Consider the following 24,659-nt stretch of genomic DNA (forward strand, 5'->3'; position numbering starts at 1 on the left):
TTGGCAGAACATCATTGTAGCAGAAAGATAATGTGATCCCCTATTTGTGTGCACCTGCTTTTGTGAGCTTCATAAATTCTGACTCTAGCGATGATGAGTTCTTGGGGTTTCCAGAAAACTAGAGTACTCAAACCTTTAAGTCTCTCCATTTGTTAATGACAGTGATAATGGTTCTTAATGCCACTGTTGACTGCTGTTCACTTTACATGGTTCAAACATTATTCTGTTATAGTTTATTAAATATTTTATTACACTATTTGGTTCAGAATATTTTTTCCCTGTTTTCCTCCTCTAAAAAATAGGTGTGTCTTATGGTCAGGTGCGTCTTATGGAGCGAAAAATATGGTAGAAATGCAGAGGTGAAGATTTACATATACCTACAAAATCTAATTACAAGCTGATGTATTATTGCTTCAGTTCTCAAAGAAATCTAGTTTACTCAGATCCAAAGGGTACATTTAGATCTGAACAAAAAAAAAATTGTTTCACTGTAAAATCAGTATTTTGACATTTTTCATTTTAACTATTATTATTTTTTATTATTAACAGTATTTATATACCGCTTTTCAACAAAAAGTTCACAAAGCGGTGTACAGAGAAAAATCAAATAACTAACTATTATGTAAGTAGATATAGGAGAGAGGAGATTTATAGCAGAAAAATCTGTAGATAGAAGCCAGCTTTTTAAAAGACAAACACTTGATCACATATTTTTCCATTCTGGTATCATAGAAAAATGATAGGACTTGACTGGACAATACCATACCCCATCTATTTCATGCACACAGATGAAAACACCTGCCCTCCTCACTTACTGTATATACACCATGACAGCCCCACAACCAGCATCCCCAGGCATCCATGTGGGGCTGTTACATTAGAACATGGTCTTCATGCATAAAATCCAGTGTGCATAGTTGCAGACTACACAATCAATTACCAGAATTTATCTGGGAAATTGTGAAAAATCAAAATATTGGCTTTTACTTATTAAAACATTATAGCCCTGCAAGGACATGGGAGCCCACAAAGGTACACTCCCTTCCAGATCAAGAGGCATGATCCAAAAGACCGGTAGTAACTCCCATGCTTAGCAAAATTAAAATGTTACATAACATTAATTATTCAAGATTACTGAATTAGTACGTGGTTGTAATTGCTTCAGGAATCATGAAATCTGTTTTATAGAGTACAGTGTGAAGGGTTTCAACAAGTGTCTTGACAATTCTCTCCCTTAAAACAAACACCAAACTTGTAGCCCTCATGATCAAATGAACCAGGGCGTACGTGCTAAATGAGGAGGCAAAGAGAAGCTTAAGAATGTATATAACATTTTCATTATAGCGAATCACGCTGGATCATGAATTTTGTTGGTGCACAGTGGAACTATGCTAGTAGTTGTAAAACAGTATCATTAGTGGATCTGGACAATTCAGTTTTGTAGTGCTCAAGTATCAAACAAGATGGGAAATCCACAATTTGGTTCGTGATCTGTCTGTCTGGATGCTGTGCAGAGACAATAACTCAAGCCAAAACACTGCAGTATGAACAATTCATTAGTTCACAAAAATAGCAAGGAGAATCTTATATTTCCCTGTCTTCTGCAGCTTCCTACACACTTGATGCAATGTGACATGTATAAACAAAACAGTTTGTAAAGTAGAAAATGTCTTAATGTGGGAAAACTGTTTTCCCCCTGTGCATTTAAACAGATTAGTCTGCATGGTCAAAATTACCACTTGTAAACACCGTATCAGCCTTGTCAAGTCAATACCACCTTTGCCCTTTCATATAAACTACAGGCAGAACCCATCCACCAGAACTGAGCACTGACAGGGTGTTTCCCTAAGTGACATCATGGCGCCTTTTTGTCTGGAATGGGTCACTTGTGAATGCTGATATGAGCTTGAAGAAAGCCAACTGAAAAGTGAATGTGCAAAATAGCCAGTACACATTTGTATTCAAGATACAGGCATTGAACATGTACACTGTGAGAACAGGCCATCTTACAGCTTCAGACACTATTGGTTCAGCATATTAATGTAACACTGGAGTGCAGCAAGTGGGTAACACTTTGTGGTAGGCTCCGAGACCAGATCCAAAGAACCTAATCAGAAAGGGAATGAGGAAAGAGAGCCACGAACAGGAGAAGAGCAGGAGGGACAGAGCAAACCATGCAGGGGGCAGATGGTGGCCACATTCTGTGCTCATGGAGAGGTCCCAGGGAGCCCCAGCGCTCCTACAAGCATACTTTGCGCAACTATGACTTAGGACATTACTAACTCATGGGAACTTTTTTCTAGGTCTTGGTAGTACTTTAGTCATTTAGGGTATCATTTAGGGTCATTTAGTCATTTAGGGTATCCCAAATCCACAAGCCACATGGTACCTGCTTTGGTTTCCCTGCTATTCTGCATGATAGACTTAACATGCAAGCCTATGGCTAACTACTCAGAAGTAAGTCTCTTTAAGCCTAATGAGATTTAATCCCAGGTAAATATATAGGAATTTAGCTTTCTGGCCTAATCCTATCCTAGAACTGCACTTTGTGAAAGTGCCTCTAGTAAGCATGCTGGCGGGAAGGCTAGAGCTACAGGGATACCCATCTGACAAATTAAGTCTGGCGCAGGGGTGGGTGGAGGGTGGGGAGAGGGCAGCAATGAGGGTGGGTAGAACAGGCCTGGGAGAGGGCGGGATCAGCAGCACCAATGCACCCCATATCCTATCCCCTTCCTGGGCCTGATCCACCGACATGGAGCAACTCAGACTTGCTCCAGTGATATCGCTAGCACAGGTTCAAGTTGACTCATTGCAGCTACTGGAGCTTACCCAGGGCAAGGGATTAAATGGCCGCAGATAAGAATCTCAACAAAGTACATTGTTCATGGAATAGGTTTCCTGTTAAATATTTCTGCAATTCTCCTATAAACAGATATAAATATGGGAATTTCTTCTCAGCACAGGGCAGGTCAAGTTCCACAAACCAACTGAAGCTGTGAACTCACCCATATTTGCACAGAATTTTAAGTATTGATAACCTGGGCAAAATTCTGTTCCTAACATATTGTTCTAAGGATGTTGACTTTAACAGAAACATAAAATTTGAGGTGTGCAATGCGGATTGTAAAGAGTGTGGATTTTTACACTTAGAGTTGTTGTCTTCCAAATTCAAACACTCTAACTCATGTAACCTATGTAAAAAAAAACAACATGCAACGAACAATTGTCCAATTACAGTATATTACAAATATTGGACACAATTATGGTGAAAGTCATGCAGGTAGCATGCAAAGCAGCCAGGTTGCTAGCCAAGTTACAGAAGCCTCATGTGAGCTGTTCAGCTGATCTAACAGAGCACCGTGTGAGTGGCATGCAGGGCTGGATAACAAGAGTGCAGAAACTTTTTGCGATTTTTTTATTTCATTTGTTTTTCTTATTAAAACCTGTTTCTGTTTGTTAGATAAAAATAACTTGTTACAAAAATCAGGAGAAACCCTGGTGCATCAGGCCAAAAGCCTGTCTTATCCAGCATCCTGTTCCCCACACTAGCACACCAGCTGCCTCTGGGAAGCCCATAAGCAGGAGAGAAAGGCAGACTTTCCCTCTGTTGCTCCCTGCAACAGATATTCAGAAGCATCCTACAACTCGATCTGGAGGTAGTGCACAGCCGCCATAACTAGTAGCCATTGATAGACCTGTCCTCCACAGCTTTGTCCGCTCTTAAAGCCATTTAAGTGCCATATCTTGTGGCAAATAATTCCACAGACAAATTACAGTATGTGCTATGTGAAGAAATGCCTCCTTTGCTCCATCCTAAACCTCCTGCCAATCACTGTCTTTCTATGGTCCTGGTTCCTGTATTGTGCGAAAGGGAAATGACCTCTCCATCCACTCTCTCTACCTCATGCATCAGTCTCAATCATGTCCTCTCTTAATTGCTTTCTTTCCAAGCTAGAAAGCCCCAAATGTTGTAGCCTTTCCATTTAAGAAGGTGCTCCAGCCCTCTGATCATATTGGTTGCCCACTTTTGCACCTGTTTCAAGTTCTACAGAAGCCTTCTTGAGGTATGGCTACTGTATTGTACATACAGTATTTCAAATGTATTTGAATTTGATATATATTTCAGATATAAGTCCCATTAAGTCCAATGGGACTTATTCCCAGGAAAATATTATAGAATTGCAGACTGAGATGCTGAGCTACCCCAGTCCAGTCTCCAGAGTGCTGCCTAGGAGACAGCCATCACAAAAGTGACCATAAGGAGGACACTGGGTCTCTGCATTGGTCAGAGGAACCCCAAGCCCCACTGATGGTAAGTTCCCTGCCAAGCTGCAGAGTAGTGTTCTGGGGCTGGAGGAGGATGGGAGGAAGGCAGGGAGTGGGCAAAACTGGGCAGGAGAAGGGTGGGGAGGAGGGCGGTTCAGGCCCAGAAGGAGGTGGTAATGGCAGCAGAGACTGCTGCAGCATCCTATCCTCCCTTCCATGCCTGACAGTCCTACATGGGTCAACTCAGTACTTTGCCAGAAATTCAGCTGGTCCAGATCTGAGTAGACCCAAAGCAGCTGCTGGGGCTCAACATGAGGTAAAGGAACAAATGTACCCACAAAAGTTCCCTTATCTCAGGGAGACCTTCAGCTGCCTCCCTAGTCCTGCGGAGTACAGCAGCGGCCATTTTGGCAGACTGTTTTGTGGCATGGGCTGCCCCATTACGACTGGCTGCCCATGATTTATAGTAATTACAATAATGATGAATAACACTATCATTACAATAATGAGGCTGGATATCTTGGGAACTCCATTTGTTTGACAAATAGGGAGTTTACCTTGTAGTGTAGAAAACATGGTTTGTTTATTTTTTTTAACTGTTTAAAGTTGCAAGAGTCATGCAGTTCCATGTGCCAGCCAGCTCTGATGGGGGTGATTTTTTTCCATACTGACACAATGCGTCTACCTTTCCATTTCTTCTTTCAACGTGTAAAAGAGCTTGGCCACAGGACAAGGCAGAGTAGGGAACCCATCATTCTCAAAATAAAGGGGGCCATGAATGCCATTTCATTCAGAAACCTCTTTCCGCTTGTTTTGTAACCCATGAAAAATGAACGAAAAGGGCCAAATTTGAACTAATCATTTGTTCATTCTGAAAAAAGATGTACACGCCTACCAGAGAAGTAACACAACAAAGGAGAAATTGAACTATGCAAGTTACCTTGGAAAAGAGAGGAGTTCAAGCCCTCATTGATTAAGGGCCCAATCCTATCCAACTTTCTAGGTCCGATGCAGCTGCAATGCAGCCCCGATATAAGGGAACAAATGCTCTTTTACCTTGAGGAGGCCTCTGTGACTGCCCCCCCCCCAGATGTAGAGGTTGCCCTGTTGGCACAGCTACACCAGTGCTGGAAAGTTGGTTAGGATTGGGCCTTAAGGCTGCAATCTATACACACCTGGAACTTGAATTCCATCTATACACATGGGACTTGAACTTAGTGGTACTTACTTCTGAGTAGTCATATAAAGGACAGTACTTCAAGCCTTCAGTCAGGAGGGAAGGGAGGTGCCAGTGTGGTAACTGGACTCTCATTTTTAGGGCAATTTTTAAGGCTGTAGAAAAAGAATTCTTCTGGATAAGCATCACAGGGTGCATGGATGAACCATGCTACAGGTGTCTGTATCACAATCATTTAATTAAGTTCCACAAGCCAAAATAGCTCAAGGAAGTTTCATGACAGGGAAAATGAGGAGACTTAACAGGTAAGTATCCAGTCTGCCCTAGAGGAATAGTTCTGTATAAACACAAATTGCTGGAAGTAAAAAAGAAAGTCGGTCAATGATGCATCCTTATGTGACAGATTATTTGTACTTAAGTAATAATGTGGGGTGGGTGTGTGCATGCACCTGTGATTGGTACTTTTTATTAGAAAGAAAGCTGCAATGAAGACAGCAGGATTTTTCTCAATGAAGCAAAAAGGATTTTCAAAGAACTTATGAGAAGGCCTTAAATACAGGATTGGGGAAACATTTAAGAGAAATGAATGAATGTGTCCATATTACTTTGACACATCACATTCTGGCAGGAGTACTTCCCTCAGAAAGTGCAGTTCACTATCTCTTATGCAAAAATCCTGCAATTTACAGTTACAGATGCAAGCTTACAATGAACAAGAAAGTGACAATTTTAAAAATGATTGTGACACCATCCCCTAAAGAAGAGAGCGTTGCATGGTACAAGTGAGAAACCAAATGAATAAAATAAACTGCTAACAATCACGAACGCTCGTGAAACCCAGAACACTATAGCATATTGATACGGAGGAAGATAAAAGAGGAAAAGTCCAAATAGCAGAACTAAGGGCCCAATCCTATCCAACTTTCTAGCACCAGTACTGCCTCAATGCAGTCCGGAGGCAAAGGAACAAATGTCCCCATACCTTGAGGATGCATCTGTGACTGCCTTCCCATCACACGAAGCAGTGCATACCCCATTGGCACAGCAGCACCAGCACTGGAAAATTGAATAGGATTGGGCCCATAGTCAGCAAAAGAATTAAAAGAGCTACAAAGAATGCTCTCCTACACACAAAAAGTGTTGAAATTTTATTTCTGTAAAGAGGTGTTCTGCAATGTTTCCTAGAGATCACTATAGCCATGCATATTATCAACCCGCTTCACCTGTGATAAAGCACTCAACTGGCTTAGCAATTAAATTCAGTGAGTGTCTGAATTTTTACAATTTGGTACATTTGTAAGGTGCTCTTGGTTTGATCACACTGAACAGTCTTTATTGCATCGTTCTTATTCTATTGATAACACTCTGTTTCAATACCCGCATGAGATTGTATTTTCTAATAAATCCTAAAAGCACATCTGAAGTTTAAAAGAAAAAAACACACAGTTTCTGAAGCTCAGCTGTGCTTTGTTTTCTCCATCTAGTCCAAAGCCATGAAGTGACACTTGACTGAACTTCTGACCTATTTTTGAAGTGGGGAAAAAAAATCACCTGCAGAAGAGTCAAGTTTATTTTAGGAATATTCCTTTCAACTAACTCTATCAGCCATTGTACCCAAGTATTTTCAAAAGCAACAATCCAACTCATTTCACAGCAGCCTCTGAATTTCAACAAATGTAGCTATTCTGTGTTAAATGCATTTTGGGAAATGTGTCCTTCTGGGAATAGCGCTTGAAGTACATTTTCAGAAATATTTGGTTAAGAAAAACTTGTATGAGAAATGGAATTTCACAGTAGGATCTTATTTTAACCTGAATTATTGAGACAACACATTCCTTCAATTATAACCTTTCAAGGGTTTTGTTTTGTTTCTTGCTTTGCTGAAGACCTGATAATAAATATCTAATTGGGAAGTGACTGCAAAATACCAGATGAGAGGGCAAAGTCTATTACATTTTTCTTGTAAGAAAACAAAAACGTGCAGCATTTGTTTTTCAAAAGGAATAGACTTTTCCCCCCCTCTCCACAAAGCTTAGCTAAATGTTCTCTACTGTAATGGCAATTTCAGAAGACATCAGACACTTATGTAACTTTTGGATGGACTTTTTCCTGCTACTATGAGATAAAAATTCAGATGCTTACCATACTTTTTATACACAGTATATAGTATATAATACTCATTGCATCAAACACACAGCCCAGATAAATTTTACTGAGTTTGTGGCATTCCACCAAGGACCGATTACAAAAAAAAACCTATTCTGTTGCATTTTTAAAGAGAGAAATTAAGAAAAAAATATTCAATAGCAAAGCATTGCTCAGAAAGGGAATTATGTGACATAGATTCGCTTTAAAGAATGCAGAAATATCCTCCATACCAAATCATGCAACTCCATTTTTTTTCTTGGTATGGCTAACAGCTACTTCTTACACATGGCTAATTCCTGATGATTTGTATTTCAGAAAACTCTGCATGCATTCTTGGATGAGAGTTTATATGATGGAATTTCTTTTTAAAATGTGACTAACTACGTGGTTGAATGCCTTGGCTCCCTCACGATGTGATAAACTGACACCAGTGCTTTGGATGAATTTCTGTCAGGATAGCTCAGGGAGGTAGAAAGGTGAATTTCAGAATTGCTTCCCAAAACTCCAGCCTTTTGTGCCTCTGATTTGCCAGATCTCTTCTTACTGACGCTCTAGTCTATGTAAACATAACTCTCACTGTAGAAAAGATTTCCAAGATGCAGGCAGAGAGGAGAAGATCTGTAACTGTTAAGTTCCTACATGCACAGAAAAATTGAATGCAATTTATTCACCCAAGGTATTGTGTACATCACTCTGTGTTTTCAGAATCTCGCTCTGGAAACACATTCTCAGGGTCTCAGGGGGACAACTCATCCCTGTTGTCAAACATCTACCTGATTGATGTTGATTGATCTACCTGCTGTCAAACATCTACTTGTCTTTCACCAAGACAACAATCCAGCTATGCCTTATTTGCAAGGCAGTAAAATGTGTATAAGATGCCCTTTGGGAAAGAGAGGGTATGGTTTGCACACAACAATCAACAGGCCCCTTTCCAGTACAAAGGAGATCTTTAAAGTGCAGTTTTTTTGCTGATAACTTTAACTGGACTTCTCTCATTAAGATACAAACAAAATTCAAAAAGTTAAATATCATTTCCAGGCATTTTTTTTTAAACTACTGAAAGGAAAAACAATCTTTCATAGGCACAGATGTTATATATTCCCCAGTAATTTCAGCAATCTTCCTTCATTGTTAAAATAACAGCTTGCTACTTGTCAGTGGAAAGGATCCCACTGGCCAACCAAGCTGCAGAGAAGTAGCAGAGCTGGCATTCCACAAAACATCCAGATGCCACTGAAGCACAGGAGTCAGAAGCAGCCCTACCTTGAGTGTGCAAGATCCAGGAAGAGGAGATCACTGGCTCACCCACGCTGGAAGACTGAGAAAATGCTCCGATCAACTGCCGGTAGCCTGCAGTTGGCTTTTAAGTGCAGGTGGGAGGAGCTGCTGTTCATCGTAGGTGGGCAGGGAGCAAGGCAGGCAGTAGCCAGAGGCCACTAGCAGAGATGAGTCTGTTCTTCAGGGAATGGGGAAAGGGTGGGTGCTTGTCCTTCAGGGGAAAAAAAAATGACATCCTGATTGATTTAGTTAAAAAAAACAAACTAGTATGCTATGGTATTCATGTCTTTTTTTTTTTTCCCCTCTGAAACTGGAACAGTGTAGTTATAATGATGTCAGGTCCCTATTCTTGTGATTTTTGGGGATTGCCAATGGAAGACATAATCATTCTTCTTACATTACAGGATGTTCAAAAGCAGGCTGATGACTCTCTACATAGCAATTGAGCTTTCTGAGAGCCAGTGGCATAGCTAATGATCATGTAGCCTGGTGCCAAGCTCAAAATGTTGCCCCAGAAGTGATGTCACGCCCAGGTTTTTTAAAAAGTGCAAACTGGGAGGAACCCATCCCCCCCAGCAGCTTGTCACCCACTTGCTGTGCTACCTCCCCCCAGACAGTGGCATAGCTAAGGCATCTATCTGCTACCTGGGGTCAAAGAAGATTTGTAGCCCCCCCCCCCCGCAGAAAAAATCAAATTTAATTAAGTAAATAAATAAAAAGTGTGCTCCTGTGTTGGGGTGCAGAGGGATGGTTGTTCTCCTCCTGCTCAATATAACAGGAGCACTGCTTGAAAAAGTGCCTTTTACCCAGGTAGCAGAGGTAACTGTATTATGATACATGGAAATATGAGAGGACTTATGTTAACACCTTATTGGTTTCATGCTGTATCATGAAAACATGACATTGCAACATGTCAATAACAAAATAACATGTCATTGGCTCTCAGAACAATCAGTCTCATAGGTCAGTTTTGAGTTAAGAAAATCCACTTTTTGTTCCATAAGGCAGTGTTTTCATTTTCTGGTTAATTGACCATATCTTTTGATAGAATACAGATATTCCAATGCAGTTTGCTTCACTGCATTCAGCATTAAATTACCTTTCCAATAATGTATAACATGATGGTATTATTCATACATACCAAGATTTTCACAATTTTGGTCACTAGTGTCAAGCTCAGCTTGTTGCCCCCCAAAAGCTTGATGCCCAATGCAACTGCTACCCCCTGCACCCCCTTAGCTACACCACTGCTGAGAGCCCAATCCTATCCTCCTCCTTCCCCCGCTGGTGCAGCCACCCTGTAAAAGAGTGCACTGTATCCAGCGGGGTGGTGGTGGTGGAGTTGGATACGGAGGGTTCAGAGGGAAAAGGAGATTTAAATACCATTTACCCCTGTGTAAGCCTCCCACTCCATAATGGGTCTCCTTGGACCTGCACCAACTCTTTAGCTCCGTGTTTCTCAAACTGTGGATTGAGACCTACTATGTGGGTCGTGAACCAATTTCAGGTGGATTCCCATTCATTTCAATATTTTATTTTTAATATATTAGACTTGATGCTCCCATGGTATGTGACTGCATTTGGGGAAATGTGACAGACCTGTACTTTTACCAAGCTACTGCGTATATTCTTTTAACAATGATAGTAAATGGGACTTACTCCTGGGTAAGTGTGGGTAGGATTGCAGCTTGAATTGTTAAAAATTTTCCTGCCTGATGATGTCACTTCCGGTCATGACATCACTTCCGCTGGGTTCTGACATTCTAAAAAGTGGGTCCCTGTCAGGGCCTCCAAGAGGAATTCAATCAGGGGGTACAAAGTTTCTTTAGGGCCCCTTCCCAAAGAGGGAGGGGTGAAACAGAATGGGGAGGCAATGGGGTGGGCACCACTTCTGCAGCAGTTGTAGCCTCACAGCTGTGTCCCAGAGCTCCCATCCACTCATCCATTGTAAGCAGATCTACAAGCCAAAGAGCTCCTGGAGCTGGCCAGCTTCCTCTCAGATGTGACACTGTTAAGGAATGTATGCATTCCTGGGCCTGGTGCATGTGGCTTCCGGCAGTAGTTGCTGCCATGTACCATGTGCATTCTGTGTGGCAGTAAGTCTGAGTGAGATTGGAAAATGTAAAATCCCAGGAAATTTCTGGGCCCCCACCTTTGGCTCCTGGACCCCCTTTCTGACCCTGGGCCTGGGTACAAATTACACCCTTTACCCCCCTCTCCTAGGCCCTGGTCCCTGTGCTAAATGTGTGAGAACCACTGCTTTAGCTGGTACAAGTTCAAGGAGAGAAAGTGGGTGGGGAGGCAGCTGATGGAGGGGATAGGATTCAGTATGTGCCATTGCCACCAGATCCATCGCTCCCACACCTGTTTCTCCCCCCTTTCCATCCCCAGTCCGCCTGGTTTCATTCCCCAGCCCTGCACTGCTGCCTTACCTGCCTGGCAGCTGCAGCAGGGTCTGGTGATGGACGGAGAACACTGCCACCTCTTGCAGCAGCACTCCCAAAATGGCCACCAACAGAGCACTGCACACTCCATCAGCAGTTATTTTACAATAGTGGAAGCCTGTTCTGCTGTCATAAAGCCCTCCCTACCCCTGACAGCCTAATCCACAATAGAACTGGACTGTCAGTGTATTAACTCAAAATTGCTTAAAGATTCTGAGTGATCAGTTAACATACTTGAAGTAATCAAGATAGTTAAGGTAGGAAAAGGTCAGTGTACATATTTCTCATCTGTCCTCATCAGTGCTAGAGATTCACAAACTCAGGTTCTGCTGAATTCAGGCACAGTGAGCAAGCTGTACACTGTTCATGTAAATACAGCCTCTGACTCAAGCTGTGCCAGCTAACAGTCGCAGGCATGACCCACAGCATGTCTGCAACAGGCCGCACCAGCAGTGAGCTGGCACCTTCTTCAGGATTGGGTTTTCAGAGGTTTCAGCACCCAGTGATGATGTTGTCACCAGGCAATTAGCTTGGAGGTCTTGTTTGGCAGCTGTTGCTGGCAGTTTCCCCTTGCACCAAAGATCACAAAGCTGGACACATGTGCCTTACATGCAGAATCTCAGATTCAAGTCCTGGCATACTTTGTTAAAGGATCTAGGTAGTAGGGGTGGAAAGGCTATTGCCTGAGACCTTGATGAGCCACTGCCAATCAGAATAGCCAATACTGAGTTAGTAGATGAACCGTCTGACTCAGTATGGCAGCATCATGTTAGCCCAGTGATAGTGTATATGCCCTGCATCCAAAAGGTCCCAGATTCCATTTCCAATCCAAAGCATTTTATGAGCTGGTCAGGGAAAGCAAGGCCTTTGATCGCTTCAGTTGCATGAAGTCTCCCAGAATCGGCAATCAATCTCGAGTAGTCAACTAAAAGTAATACTAGAGATTTGGGGTCTCTTCAGCTGAACAACATCCTGGAAAAATATCCAGGAAGAGCTTCAGTCAGAATTGGCTCCTGATTAGGGAGTTAACCAAATCTGGACCTCCAAAAATGTGCAGAAAGGTTTGTCAGCAAACCAGACTGAACCTGAAACCAGGGGTGGGAACTTGGCACCTTGGTAAGACTTGAGTCGAGGCATCCACATGCCTGTTGACCTTTTCAAAGAATTCTAAAAGGTTTGTGAGGCAAGACTTACCCTTACAGAAGCCATGCTGATTCTCCCTCAGCAAGGCTTGTTCGTCTACATCAGGGGTAGGCAACCTTAAACACTCAAAGAGCCATTTGGACCCATTTTCTGGAAAAAAGAAAACCTCAGGAGCCACAAAACCCTTTTGACATCTAAAATGAAGATAACACTGCATATATAGTTTTTTTTTTTTTACCTTTATGCTATGTATAAAAAAACTATAGTGTGTTGCACTCTGGCACCCTCCTCTTCATCCCATGTGTTGGTCAGGGCTGCTTGTGGGAAGGGGAGTCAGGGTTGCATGGGGGTCAGGGCTGCACGTGGTCAGGGTGTTAAAACCCCGTTTGTTTACACGCCCTCCCCCACACAGGCAGGCAGCTGGCATTGCGGCTCGGGCAGGAGGGGACGTGCAGCGGCGGGGGGGCTCGCCCTCGGGGGCGGCAGGGGCTCTTTGGGCAGGAGCTGCTCTGGCGCCCTCCTCTTCGTCCCGCCCGCGCCATCCCTCTCTGATCTGGCCTCAACTGTGTTGAGGCTGGAAGCTCAGCACTTTGTGACCCACCAGGAGAGCTGAGCCCAAGAGAGGAGGAGCCTCCAGGCACAGGAGCAGTCTATGTTGATCCTGCCTGCCTGCCCGCCGGCCAGCTTGGCCTGGGAGGGGAGGCGCGGGATGGGCAGCTGGGCTGCTTCTCCCACCCTCGTCAGCGCGGCTGCATGTGCAGGTGCGCCGGCCGTTTGTGCCCTCTCATACATTCGTCGGCGTAGCCGCAGGAGGCGTCAGAGCTGCGCGAGCGCTTGCTCGGGCTGGTGAGCGGCGGCCGCGTCGTGGGAGACTCCCATTGGCCTTGTCTGGCTCACCCCTTCAGCCCCGGCACCTGCGGGGAGCAACCCCCTTTCCCCCTGGGACAGGTTGGCCCTGCACAGAGCTGCAGCAGATGGCTGAAAGAGCCGCATGCGACTCTGGAGCCACGGGTTGCCGACCCCAGGTCTATGTGTTTTGAGATTCTATCTTTGATGAGGCATTCCACCATCTTACCCAGTATAGATGTCAGACTGACCAGCCTATAGTTTCCCGGTTCCCCCCTCTTTCCTTTTTAAAAAATCGGTGTGACATTTGCTATCCTCCAATCTTCTGGCACCGTGGCCATTTTGAGGGACCAGTTGCATATTTTAGTCAAGAGATCAGCAACTTCATTCTTCAATCCCTTAATAACTCTTGGGTGGATGCCATCAGGCCCCGGGGGACTTATTGATCTTTAATTTGTCAATTGAGTCTGAAATATCTTCTCTTTTAACCTCTATTTGACTTAATTCCTTGGTCAGGAGGGGCTGTTCAGGCAGCGGTATCTGCCCAAGGTCTTCTGCCATGAAGACAGATGCAAAGAACTCGTTTAATTTCTCTGCTATCTCTAAGTCTCCTTTTATCACCCTTTCCCTCCCTCACCATTGAGGGGGCCAACCACTTCTCTGGCGGGTTTCCCGCTTCTAACATATTTGAAGAAGCTTTTATTATTCCCTTTAATGTTGGTATAAAAAAAAAAGACAATCCATCCTTCATCCAATCATCATCAGTTCCTTCAGAGATGGACAAGGGAGCCAGCTCCTGCCTGCCTCTCCCATCTCCTGCTCAATGCAAAACATTAACCCTTCCCTTCCTCCTGGCTGGAAATTTTCTGCTACTGCTTGCCCTGTCTGAATTATGGCCCCATAGGGTGTTTCACATGCCAAAACAAAGTAAGCAAGCACACCCAGACACAGAGTCAAGTCTGCACATGTGGGACACATTTCCAAATCAGTTGCTCAAACTCAGTGTCTGAATCAGTGACATGCCTGACTCGAGTGTACATGAGTCAGTGAAACACACATGTTTTTGTGACTCAGACCTGTCACATGACTTGAGTTCCCATCCCTGCCTGGAACTAAAATCAATTGGTTGTCTTGAATCTGAACCCTAACGCTAACCTGAACTAGAACCAAACTCCAAATACAAAAAAGTTGTAATTGGCTTGTGTCTAAGATGGCAATCCACTTCCCTGGGAGTAAGCCCCATTGAACATAGAGGATCTTACTTCCTAGTAACCAAGTATAGGATTGCACTGTGAATGAATAACCAAACTACTTTTTAATGTTAATCTCTGAAACTAATTAGGGACATATTCTGCAGTCTGAAGCAGAAGGTCATTTTACACATTCCACCAAGGCAAACACAGAATTGCCGAGTGCGAACGCACATGCCAATACATGTGCTTGGTTCCTCGAGGCATATACTGCCTACCAGATATTGTCTTTTTCCTCTATTTTATATTTCCCTGTAAGATCCTTTTCAATTTCAGCTAGATCCTGAATCTCTGTATCTCCTTCCTAAAATGTACTCAAAGTTAAGGTGGGGATTCCTGAACCTAAAGTTTTACTTTGAGTAACTACTGGTTCCATTAGTTCTCTGCAATCAGGTTTGCTACCAGAGGCAGCCTCTTTAGTGAGGGTGCCTGCATGGTTATTCCAGTCGGTAGACTCAGTATATTTCTGGTGCCTGGGCCTGTGGAAGACTGCTTACGTGAAAAATGATAATTCACTACTGAGAAGTTATTCTTTTGCCCAACGGAAATGTCATGCCATAGCTGTAGCTTGTGATTAATATGGTTACTTAGTGCTTGGCCCTTACATGGTTTTGCAGCAGTTGAGAACACAGCCCAGTGAATGTTTCCTGGTCTGGGAACCCACTGGGTGCAAACCATCTTGAATGTGTTCCACGGCATATTCCATTTATTGTAATTTATGCTAGGTTGTGAGAGAAGTGTTGAGTTCTCACTTGGGCTCGTCAACTGAATTGGTTGCTTAGGTCTATTTTTAATGCAAACATGAGACCTAACTTCGCTTTCTCAGAAAGACAGAGGCTATGTTCGCATCAGTTAAGAATTACAGCCCTACATTTCCTGGACTTCTTTTGTTATCCTTTGGGGCAGGGGAAAGAACCTATAATAAACTGTTTATGGGCATGGTGGAGTCTGGGAAAAGGCTAAGCAACATGACTAACATAACCATTTGATTGGTCTGTCTAGCCTGGTTCCCAAAAAGCCTCACAGGAATATTATTTATTCAAAATGGTGGAAGGATTATTTTTAAAGTTTATTTTTGTTTCTTTTTGTACTGTCATTTTAAAAAAGTGCCTGAAAAAAGACTTCTCCTGCTGATTCACACATGAAATTCCACCATTTGGATACTGAGGGTGGTAATTACACTCTTAAGGCCTCCTGCTGTCTATAGGTCTTCCACAATGTTTCCCATACATCAGACCTGAAAGGTTCAGGCTGATACAACAAAGGCCAGATATTTTGCCTTGTCATGCTGCATAGCACAGACCTGACCTTTTCATCTCATCACTTGAAATAACTGCCCATGATCAGGCAGACTTGCCTATAGACACTTGTTTGTGACTGAAGACTGCAGACCACTTCAGTCTTTGTTCCTCTGCATTCCCCTTGATAAAATTTGATGCCAGTAGTCTTGGCTCTTTAATTTTCATTCCAGATAGCCCATTACAAGGAAACAATAATACAGTCCCAATTTTTAATTTAATTTCTATGCAAACTACAGGGAGAAACAATCCTTGCAACATGAGTACGAGGAAGCAAATAGCCACCATACTGTCTGCAAAAACACAACTTACAATAAGGACATTGAAAATATATTTATAATAGAGATAGATGAGTCATATATCAGTAGTTCCAAACTGATAAAAATGTTTTTATATATTTTCAGGAGTAATCTTTGGAATCTGCTAACCTCCTATGCATTGACAACATTTGTTGTGTCCATGCGAAGATGGATGGATTGAGAATGCCTGCCAGTGCAGGTAAGGCCATGCAGGGATCAGGAGGGAGGCAGGGGTGAGTGAAACCGGGTGGAGATGGGTGTGGGAGCAGGGTGGAGAGTGGACCAGGCCCAGGAATGGGGCCAGGTTCAGCAGCAGTGGTACTGCCAAAGCCTGATCCCCTTCCCGGGCCTTCAGTCCTCATGGGTCAATGTGGACTGGTGCTAATGATATCTCTGGCATAGGTTCAAGTTGACCCACAGTGGCTGCTAGTCCTTACCTCAAGGAGGCCTCAACAAGCCAAAACCCTCCCAGTAGATGCTGCACTGGTGCTCCTGCATTGCCACGCAGGGAGTTATGGCGGATTGGGCTGCCCATTCTGACGAATTCTTTTTGGATAGCACCCAATGATTGTCAAATATACATTTCATTTTAAAACATGCTGTTTCTTTTCACCCCCAGTGTATTATTATTCAGCATTTTGCCCATTATGTCCTTGGTTTATTGTGTCAGTGGTTCAGCCCAGATTTGACAGATGCTTACATCTTTTTTTTGAACATTTGTTATTTATGTTGGATTGAAAAAAGTATCCCACTGTGACTTTCTCTAAAACACTTTCAAGTTTATGTTCCTGTATTTCAGGGTCAACATATTTGTAAACACCAAGCCAAGATCATTTTGTTCAGTGGCCTGTAGGTTAAACTCCTTCCAGCCAGAGATCTACAGCAGCCGTTTTCTCTTCTTTGTTCATTAATGCTTCTCAAATAGTGTTGCAGTGAGCTGATCTTCAGGCTTGTAAACAATGCTGCAGCCAGGGTGGTGGCACATTTTGTAGACTCTCTCTGCCAGGCCAACAAGAGGCCCCCATGTATCTTGAGAACTTCAAATAGCTGCCAGTGGGAAATCAGTTTAGTCACTAGTCTATGATGCCAGAGGACATTTGCCACTATAATCCTAATGTGAAAGGGAAGTATATTCATTTATCTCAAAAGTTTCCATGTTCATTTGTTTTAAGACCAGGGCTTCATCTCTTTGACTTCTTTTCTTCCAACCTCTCACCTGCTAAGCTGAAAAGCACTGCACTGACACACCCCAATTACAATCCCATATGTCCTGGCTGCTGTCTGGGATCTGGCTCAGGACCCCACTCATCTGGGTTACTTGACACAGTCAAGTTCCTAGTCAGCAGGCTTTTCAACGGGAACGGTAGCAGCAACATGGGGCCTCCCCAAATTGTCAGCAGGGCCAACCCCAAGGAGGCAAGAGGTACAGGAGCGCCGCCCCTTCCTCCTAGATCGCAATCAGGTTGGTCCCACTGTGACTGAGGGAGAAGGCCAGTCAGGCAACTGACATCTGGGGCAAGGGGAGTAGAACCACCATTAGCAGGCTCCAGGGAAGCAGAGGAGGCAAGTGTTCCCATTATCGGGGGCTTAGAAGGCTGTCAGGCCAGGCTTATGTAGCCTGGCTGGGAGGAAGGGGTGGAGCAAGTGGGTGGAGATACTCCATATAACTCTAGGCTAGCCGGAGATGAGGGTAGTCTGGAGGAGGCTGGCCAGCTAGTGAGCCTGAACAAGTCTACTGGCAGGAAGGAGGACCAGTGGGTGACAGAACCCCCTCCTCCTACTTATCTCTGAGGCTACTGGATCCCTTGACTGGCTGGGAGATTGGAGGAAGCCTGGCCACAACCTTCTTCTGCTCCAGCAGCAACTTCTCACTACTTTGGACTGAAAGGAAGAAAAAGTGGTATCTTCTGCCCATTGACTCACTTCTACAAGACATAAGCAGATAATCTTATGATAATCACAGGAATGAAATTTTAGTACAATTCTGCTTAACTCTGGAGAAAAGGGGCAAAGGCACTCAGGGCCAAAGTTCATATGACATTTATTGCATTATTACATAAAGGGCTTAGTTGATCTCTTTTTTAACATTTGAAGCATGGAGTGATGCTAGTCAGAAATGCAGGGTGCAAGAAGGAAAGAGCCCAATGTCTCATAGAGCTCTGTGACAAGTATCCACCTTTTCCTTGCTTGAGGACTGCAGCACCAGGATCAAAGTGTGCCTAGAAAAGCAGTCACTATTTTCCATAAGGCAGCCACTTGCCAATTTGGATCTGCGTTGATCCAACAGGTGACACCCTGTGCAGGTTGATTAGGGGGAGCACAAGCTGAATTCCCAAATGCCAAAGGATTGTTGGTACCAGATGTGTTCTGGATATGCATGAGATTATTATTAAGAATAAAGGATGATGTACCATTTCAAATACAAACCTGGAGCTGGGAAGATTCTAATCTCGGCATGGAAAAGGACTAAGAACTTAAACAATATTATGTTAAATCCATTTTTTGTCTTTTCGTAAGCCTATGCTTATATTCTGTTAACAAGCTGGAATCCCAAACCATTTTGTTTTCCCTGGAGCTATTTTTATTTAAGCAAAGCATTTCACGTTATGCCACAACCATTTACCCTCAATAGTTCTCAGCTACGTTGATTGCTGGAAGTTCATCATAGCAGCTCTGTTTTGCTGTTTGGCTTCTTACATGACAATTATTCAGGGACCCCAGAGGCTTAGCTTTGGAAAAGAAACCTTTCAAGCCTGAGACTCCTGTTTCTGAACCACAGCGACCTTTTACTAAAACTTCCACAATGTGGTCTCAGATTGTGTTCCTGCAAAGATGGGGGATCTTCTCTGGCAAACAGATGGTACTTAGCTCCTCCATAAACCTCATTTGAAAACTGGAAAATGAGAGATAATGTAGAAAGATGGGGAGCGGATCAGGAAAAAGCCTCCCAGTTCTGCCATTGGAATGAAAGTACAGTTCTTGTCCCATTCCACTTGACAGAGATAAGTGTGGAACATATAAGCAGACACAGGTTGGGGTGACTATCTAGAACAAACATTTACTAGTGCAAGAAGATTGTGATGTACTTCTTCTTGAACTCTACCATTTTGACTTTGGATGGGGAACAACTCAACACACATAGGCTACAATCGTATACATGCTTTCCTGGAAACAAGCCCCATTGAACACAAACCCCACTGAATACAATGGGACTTACATCTGAGTAGACATGCATAGGATTGTGCTGATAGGTAACTAGTGAGTACAGACAAACATCCTAATCTATACTAACTTTCTCACTTTCAAGCCACCTGTTTTATGTGTTGGGCTTCCCTCTCCATGGGTGCACATTTAAGCATGTGATCCTGCACCTACAATTTAAAGTGGTGCAATTCAGGAAAAACTGTACCATGACATGCACTTTGGCTCCTAGTGTCTTTATTCACAGAGGAAATATATATCAGTAAGATATATTGACATTTTTTTCATTGAGTTTATTCAATCCATGCTGTTCATTTCTTGCTTAGGTCCCAAGAAATACTCCAAACCCTGGAAGATTTTTTAACAGAAATCTCCAAAATATCTATGAAAAGATTCAAACCTAATTCCCTGTGTGGTGCTGCAGCGGCGCCAACACAGCGTCTGCTATATCCCTCGGAGGCGGTTGGCATGTTGAGACCTATGCAGTGTAAGGTAACATCTGTTCCCTCCCCAGGAAGCCCCAGTAGCTGCCATGGGTCAACTTGGACCTGTGCCAGCTTGATAGCTGGTGCAAGTCCACATTGACCTGGGCAGACTGTTCATGCCTGGGAAGGGGATTAGGATTTGGTGGGTGCCACTAGAGCCGAACCTACCCCATCCCAGGTCCAATTTGCCCATCCCACCCCATCTCCTCTGCATTCTGCCCACCTTCACCCAATTCCACTCCATCCCCAGCTCCTGCCTGACCCCTGCACAACCTTACCCGTTCTAGCAGAAAGGCCTGGTCCATCCTCATGTGGATCCAGTTGCTTGCCACTTGTGCTGGCAGCCAGGCTGCATGCTCTGGAGGTGTCACATTTGCGACAGTCACAAAACTCATTATACCAGCAGAATGCACATTCCACTGGCCCAATGAACCCATAGGATTGGGCCATAAATATAATATTGCTGTTCCGCAGTAAAGGTATTCGAAATTGTTGCGGCATTTTTAATGGCCTGGTTTTGTGAGGAGCAGCACAAGACAGAGGGTGGCTGATAAGAGCTGTGCATGGGGAATAGGCCTGGAAGGAAGGAAAAGAGTCAGTACGTATGTGTGCTACGGTGGGGGAGGGCCCAATAATCTCAGGGCCCTTTGGAGCCACATCTGGGCTCCAACTATGTACTTCGGGGATCTAACCTGGTGACAGAATTTTTTCCCCATTTTTCAAAATGTGGCAATGTTTTTACATCACTTTTTGATATCAAACTCCCACCTCAGAAATATCAGGTGGCAGAAATATCAGGTGGATGGCAACTCCACTCTGACAACTGTTCTTCTTCTTCAGTCCTTAACTGCTGCTTGGGAACCAACATACTGCTGTAGGTGGCGCTGCGATCAGTGCGTCATTCATGACACACTTACATTCTTGGCGATTGTTGGCTATATTTCTAGCCTTGTCAATGGTCAATCGCTGGTTGACCTTAGATCTTCCTCAATGTGTTTCCTTCCTCGCCAAGGATGGTCCCAAGCCCAGCTACAAAGGAGGTGGTCACCCTGCCACAGTGACCAGAACTGGGAAACCAGGCAACAATCAGCATGGAAATCCGAAATGCTGGAATTTCTAAAGAAAGCTTCACATGCCAGGAGTACTTAAACACTTCTTAGCACTGTATTCTTAGGAAGTTCTTGATAATAAAATTACTATGTTAAGAAGGTCATAATAATTTCTTTAGGCACCTTATGGCTTTAAATGAAAGGCATCCATCAGACAGCATCCTCCTTCAATCAGAGTGAGCTGCAATTATATTAACATGGCCTTGAATAATTTATAGCATGTTTACTTACAACCCTATTTTGAAAGTGTCTCTGAGTTCCTGTCAGCAAAATGTATGAATCACTCATATTCTGACAGGGACATGCTATGTATCGCTTTTCCAAACAAGTTTCCCACAAATGCTATCTTTGAATCAGGAATCTCCTAATTTGGACATGAGTGTCTATTCCACTTTGAAAAAGAAATTGAAAGTAAGGCATTAATAGCTGCAGTGTGCTTATAATAAAAGAATAAAGAAAAGCTATATAGAAAAGAAAAAAAGTAAAGATAAAACCAATTCCAAGGAGGCTATTAACACAATCGTTCCCAAACTGAGGGTCACAACCCACCAGTGGGTTATGATCCAATTTTTGGTGGCTCATACACTCGCACTGGCTGTAGAATGCAGAGCAAGGCATTCTGGAGTTCTACCCAGCTGCCACAAGGCATTCTGGGACACTACCGAGTCAACAATGTGAGTCATGGGCTGGCACAGGCTGTGGCATCGCAGGGCATTCTGGAGTGTTACTTGGCTGCCACAAGGCATTCTGGGGTGCTCCAAGGTCACTGTGGCCAACAAAATGGGTCATGGCACTAAAAAGACTGAAGCACTGAATTAACATATTCTTTACTACAATTGGTGGGCAGCTGAATGGGGGAGGGGATCAGTGAATGCCTTTTGGAAACATGTTTTTGTGGGCAATTTTGACTTGCTTCAGAGGACTGTCAGGCCTCAGTTGGATTCAGGGACCAACAGTGGCATGAAGGTCAGGTTCTGGAGCAGACAGAATTACAGGAGGGAGAGCAAAGGTAGGTACATAGCCAAGTCTGGCATAATTCAAGGTTCAGTTTAGCAAATAGGACTTTGAGTGGTAGTCAAGCTGTACATAGTTACCGTAGGTCAGGTTCCCACAGGAGGAAGTCCTGAAAGAAGGAGGAGGGCATGACACAGCACAGGAATCTGTAGCTGCTCAGATTATACTTTCATTCTTTGACCAGCCCCATATGATTACTGCAGTGATGTGCGATGAGGTCCTGAGTCTGGGGAGACACAGCCACATGAATACACATTCACTCTTTCCTCCCGCCCCCCCTTAAGCTCAGTCTTTCTCAGTACCTTCCTTAAAAAAACCACACAAACTCTCTCTCTCTCTCTGTTCCCTCTCCCAGAAATAAATCTTTAAAAAGCCTCACCTCTTCTTCCCCCACTCAGAGTTAGGAAGAACTCAGCAACATGCCTCCTGAGGCAACTAGAAAACTGCCTCCCCTGGTGCTTTAGAGAAAGCTGGTCCCTTTGTACAGGCAACCTGCTTTTTTCATGGCTTTTGTCAAACAGAACTGAAGCTACACATCCTGCTGATTCTCCAGAGTTTGCTGATGCATGTTTTGTTTTGTTTTTAAATTGGAAGTAAGTCACCCTGTTTTTTGTTTTTTAAATTGAAAACCAGCCAGGATTACAACCCAACCTGCTGAGGCAAATCTTCCTGCTGCCTCCCCAGAGATAGCTGATATAGGCACCCTACCATTTTTTTCTCCTAAGACAGGGATCTCCAAACCCTGGCCCGGGGACCAGATGAGGCCTGCGGTGAACCTCCGTCTGATCCGTGGCCAGCCTTGGATCCCCTGAGAGCCTCTGGCCCAGTTGACCAACCACAACCGGAGTTGTGCTTGTGGGGTGGGGGAATGGGGGTCCATTTAAGTGTGTGCTATGGGCTATGTTGGTGCTTGGAGAAATCCTGGACATTTGAACCCATGTTCAATTTAGATGAATTCATTGATTCATTCATCTAAATGGTTGGCAACCTTCAGTTTCGAAAGACTATGGTATAAGCCTACAGCACCTGGTATTCCCAAGTGGTCTCCCATCCAAGTACTAACCAGGCCTGACCCTGCTTAGCTTCCAAGATCAGACAAGATCAGGGATGTGCAGGGTAACAGTTGCTTCATTAATCTAAGTTACATCTCTAATGTATTTATTTAAATTTTATATTTAATTCTTTTTGGGCCCTTGACACTGTGTCAGATATTTGCTATGGCCCTTCAGTCAAAAAGTTTAGAGACCCCTACCCTAAGAAACCAGCCATGATTGCAGCAAATTAGCTGCTGGCTGCTTCCCTGTGTATTGTAATGTGCGTGTGTGCTGCTTAACTCACTGACTCTGCTTAAGAAGAAAGGAGCAGAGTGGAAAGGCAGGGAACTTTTCTTCTTTTTACTTGTTGGGTCCTTGGGGTTTGTTTTATTATTTTTTGGGTCTGGTGAGGCTGTGCCTCCCCTGACTGCACTTCTCTGAATTACTGACATGCATGCTCCTAGTGTGTGCAAGTCCTGGCCCCTCCCTTTGTTTCTTTGTTACTTCTGTCACATGCATAGGGGGGCATCAGTCATTTACCACCTTCGGCTTAGAACAAATAATCACACAGATGCACAGAGCAGTGCATTTGCTTTTTAGCATGAAATGTCTAAGCACCTATTTATGTTAGGTTGCACAGAAAAAAATCCAGTTCACGTTGTTTGCAGGTTTAATTGTTTTGTTTAAATTGCTTCTCCCACTCTGGAGGCTAGGATCATTTCCTGACATCATTGCATGGGAGATGGTGTATGTTCGGATACTTAGTTTAAAGCCCTGTTACTAAATGGTGTGTATGTCAAGTACAGTGTCAGCGCCATGTTGCTGGGCGCTTTGGGCAAAGCCCTCCACTAAGCACCCCACAGTGCCCCTACCAGTCCCCTAATGGTTCATTGGGTACCACCGTCCAGTGGCGTCACCAGGGTTTGCATCATCCTGTGCAGAAGGCCAACAAGTCATCCCCTTGATGGACCTTCTCCCATGCAGTGGGCAGGGCAATGACCCAGGTAGTGGGCATGGTGATGTACCATAAGCCCCCCCCCCCACTGTTTTTTGGCTATACCTTTAGATAGAACACAGATATTTCAAAGTGGGCTTTTTTATTGCATTCTACTGTAAATTACAAATTGAATGGTATATAACATGATGGTATTATTCCTACAAACCACAATTTTAGTGATTTTGGTCATGCACTCCGCACATGCCCGATCTCGTCTGATCTCGGAAGCTAAGCAGGGTCAGGCCTGGTTAGTACTTGGATGGGAGACCGCTTGGGAATACCGGGTGCTGTAGGCTTATACCATAGTCTTTCGAGACTGAAGGTTTCCAACCCAGTGCGGTCCATACCCCCCAGCGATGCCACTGTCCCCTGTACTGTGAAGCTGTAGCACATCATGTAGAGGGAGGATGATGTAAGTGACAGTAACAGGCAATAAGATGGTAGCAGTTTTGTAAAGTAATCTACAATGTGCAATTACAGTAAGAAAAAAAATATGTGGGTTTTGTTTGCAGATCTAGCCCACAGAGGGTGAAAGGGGAACACCTTGATCAGAAAATGACGAATGGCCTCATACTTCAGTTGTTTTGGATTTTCAGTTTTCTAGCTTTCTCAGATAGGAAGAACCTGGAAAAACAGTGTCTAATTTTAACATTGAGTCAGTGAACAT

At 43.8% G+C, this 24,659-nt stretch overlaps 1 pseudogene; it reads left to right on the forward strand.

Annotated features, from left to right (window-relative positions):
* Positions 1–24,170: 24,170 nt before the first annotated feature.
* On the forward strand, positions 24,171–24,288 carry LOC136646891 (5S ribosomal RNA; annotated as a pseudogene).
* The last annotated feature ends 371 nt before the right edge of the window (positions 24,289–24,659 follow it).

This window comes from Tiliqua scincoides, chromosome 3, assembly GCF_035046505.1.
Source record: "Tiliqua scincoides isolate rTilSci1 chromosome 3, rTilSci1.hap2, whole genome shotgun sequence".
NCBI lineage: Eukaryota > Metazoa > Chordata > Lepidosauria > Squamata > Scincidae > Tiliqua > Tiliqua scincoides.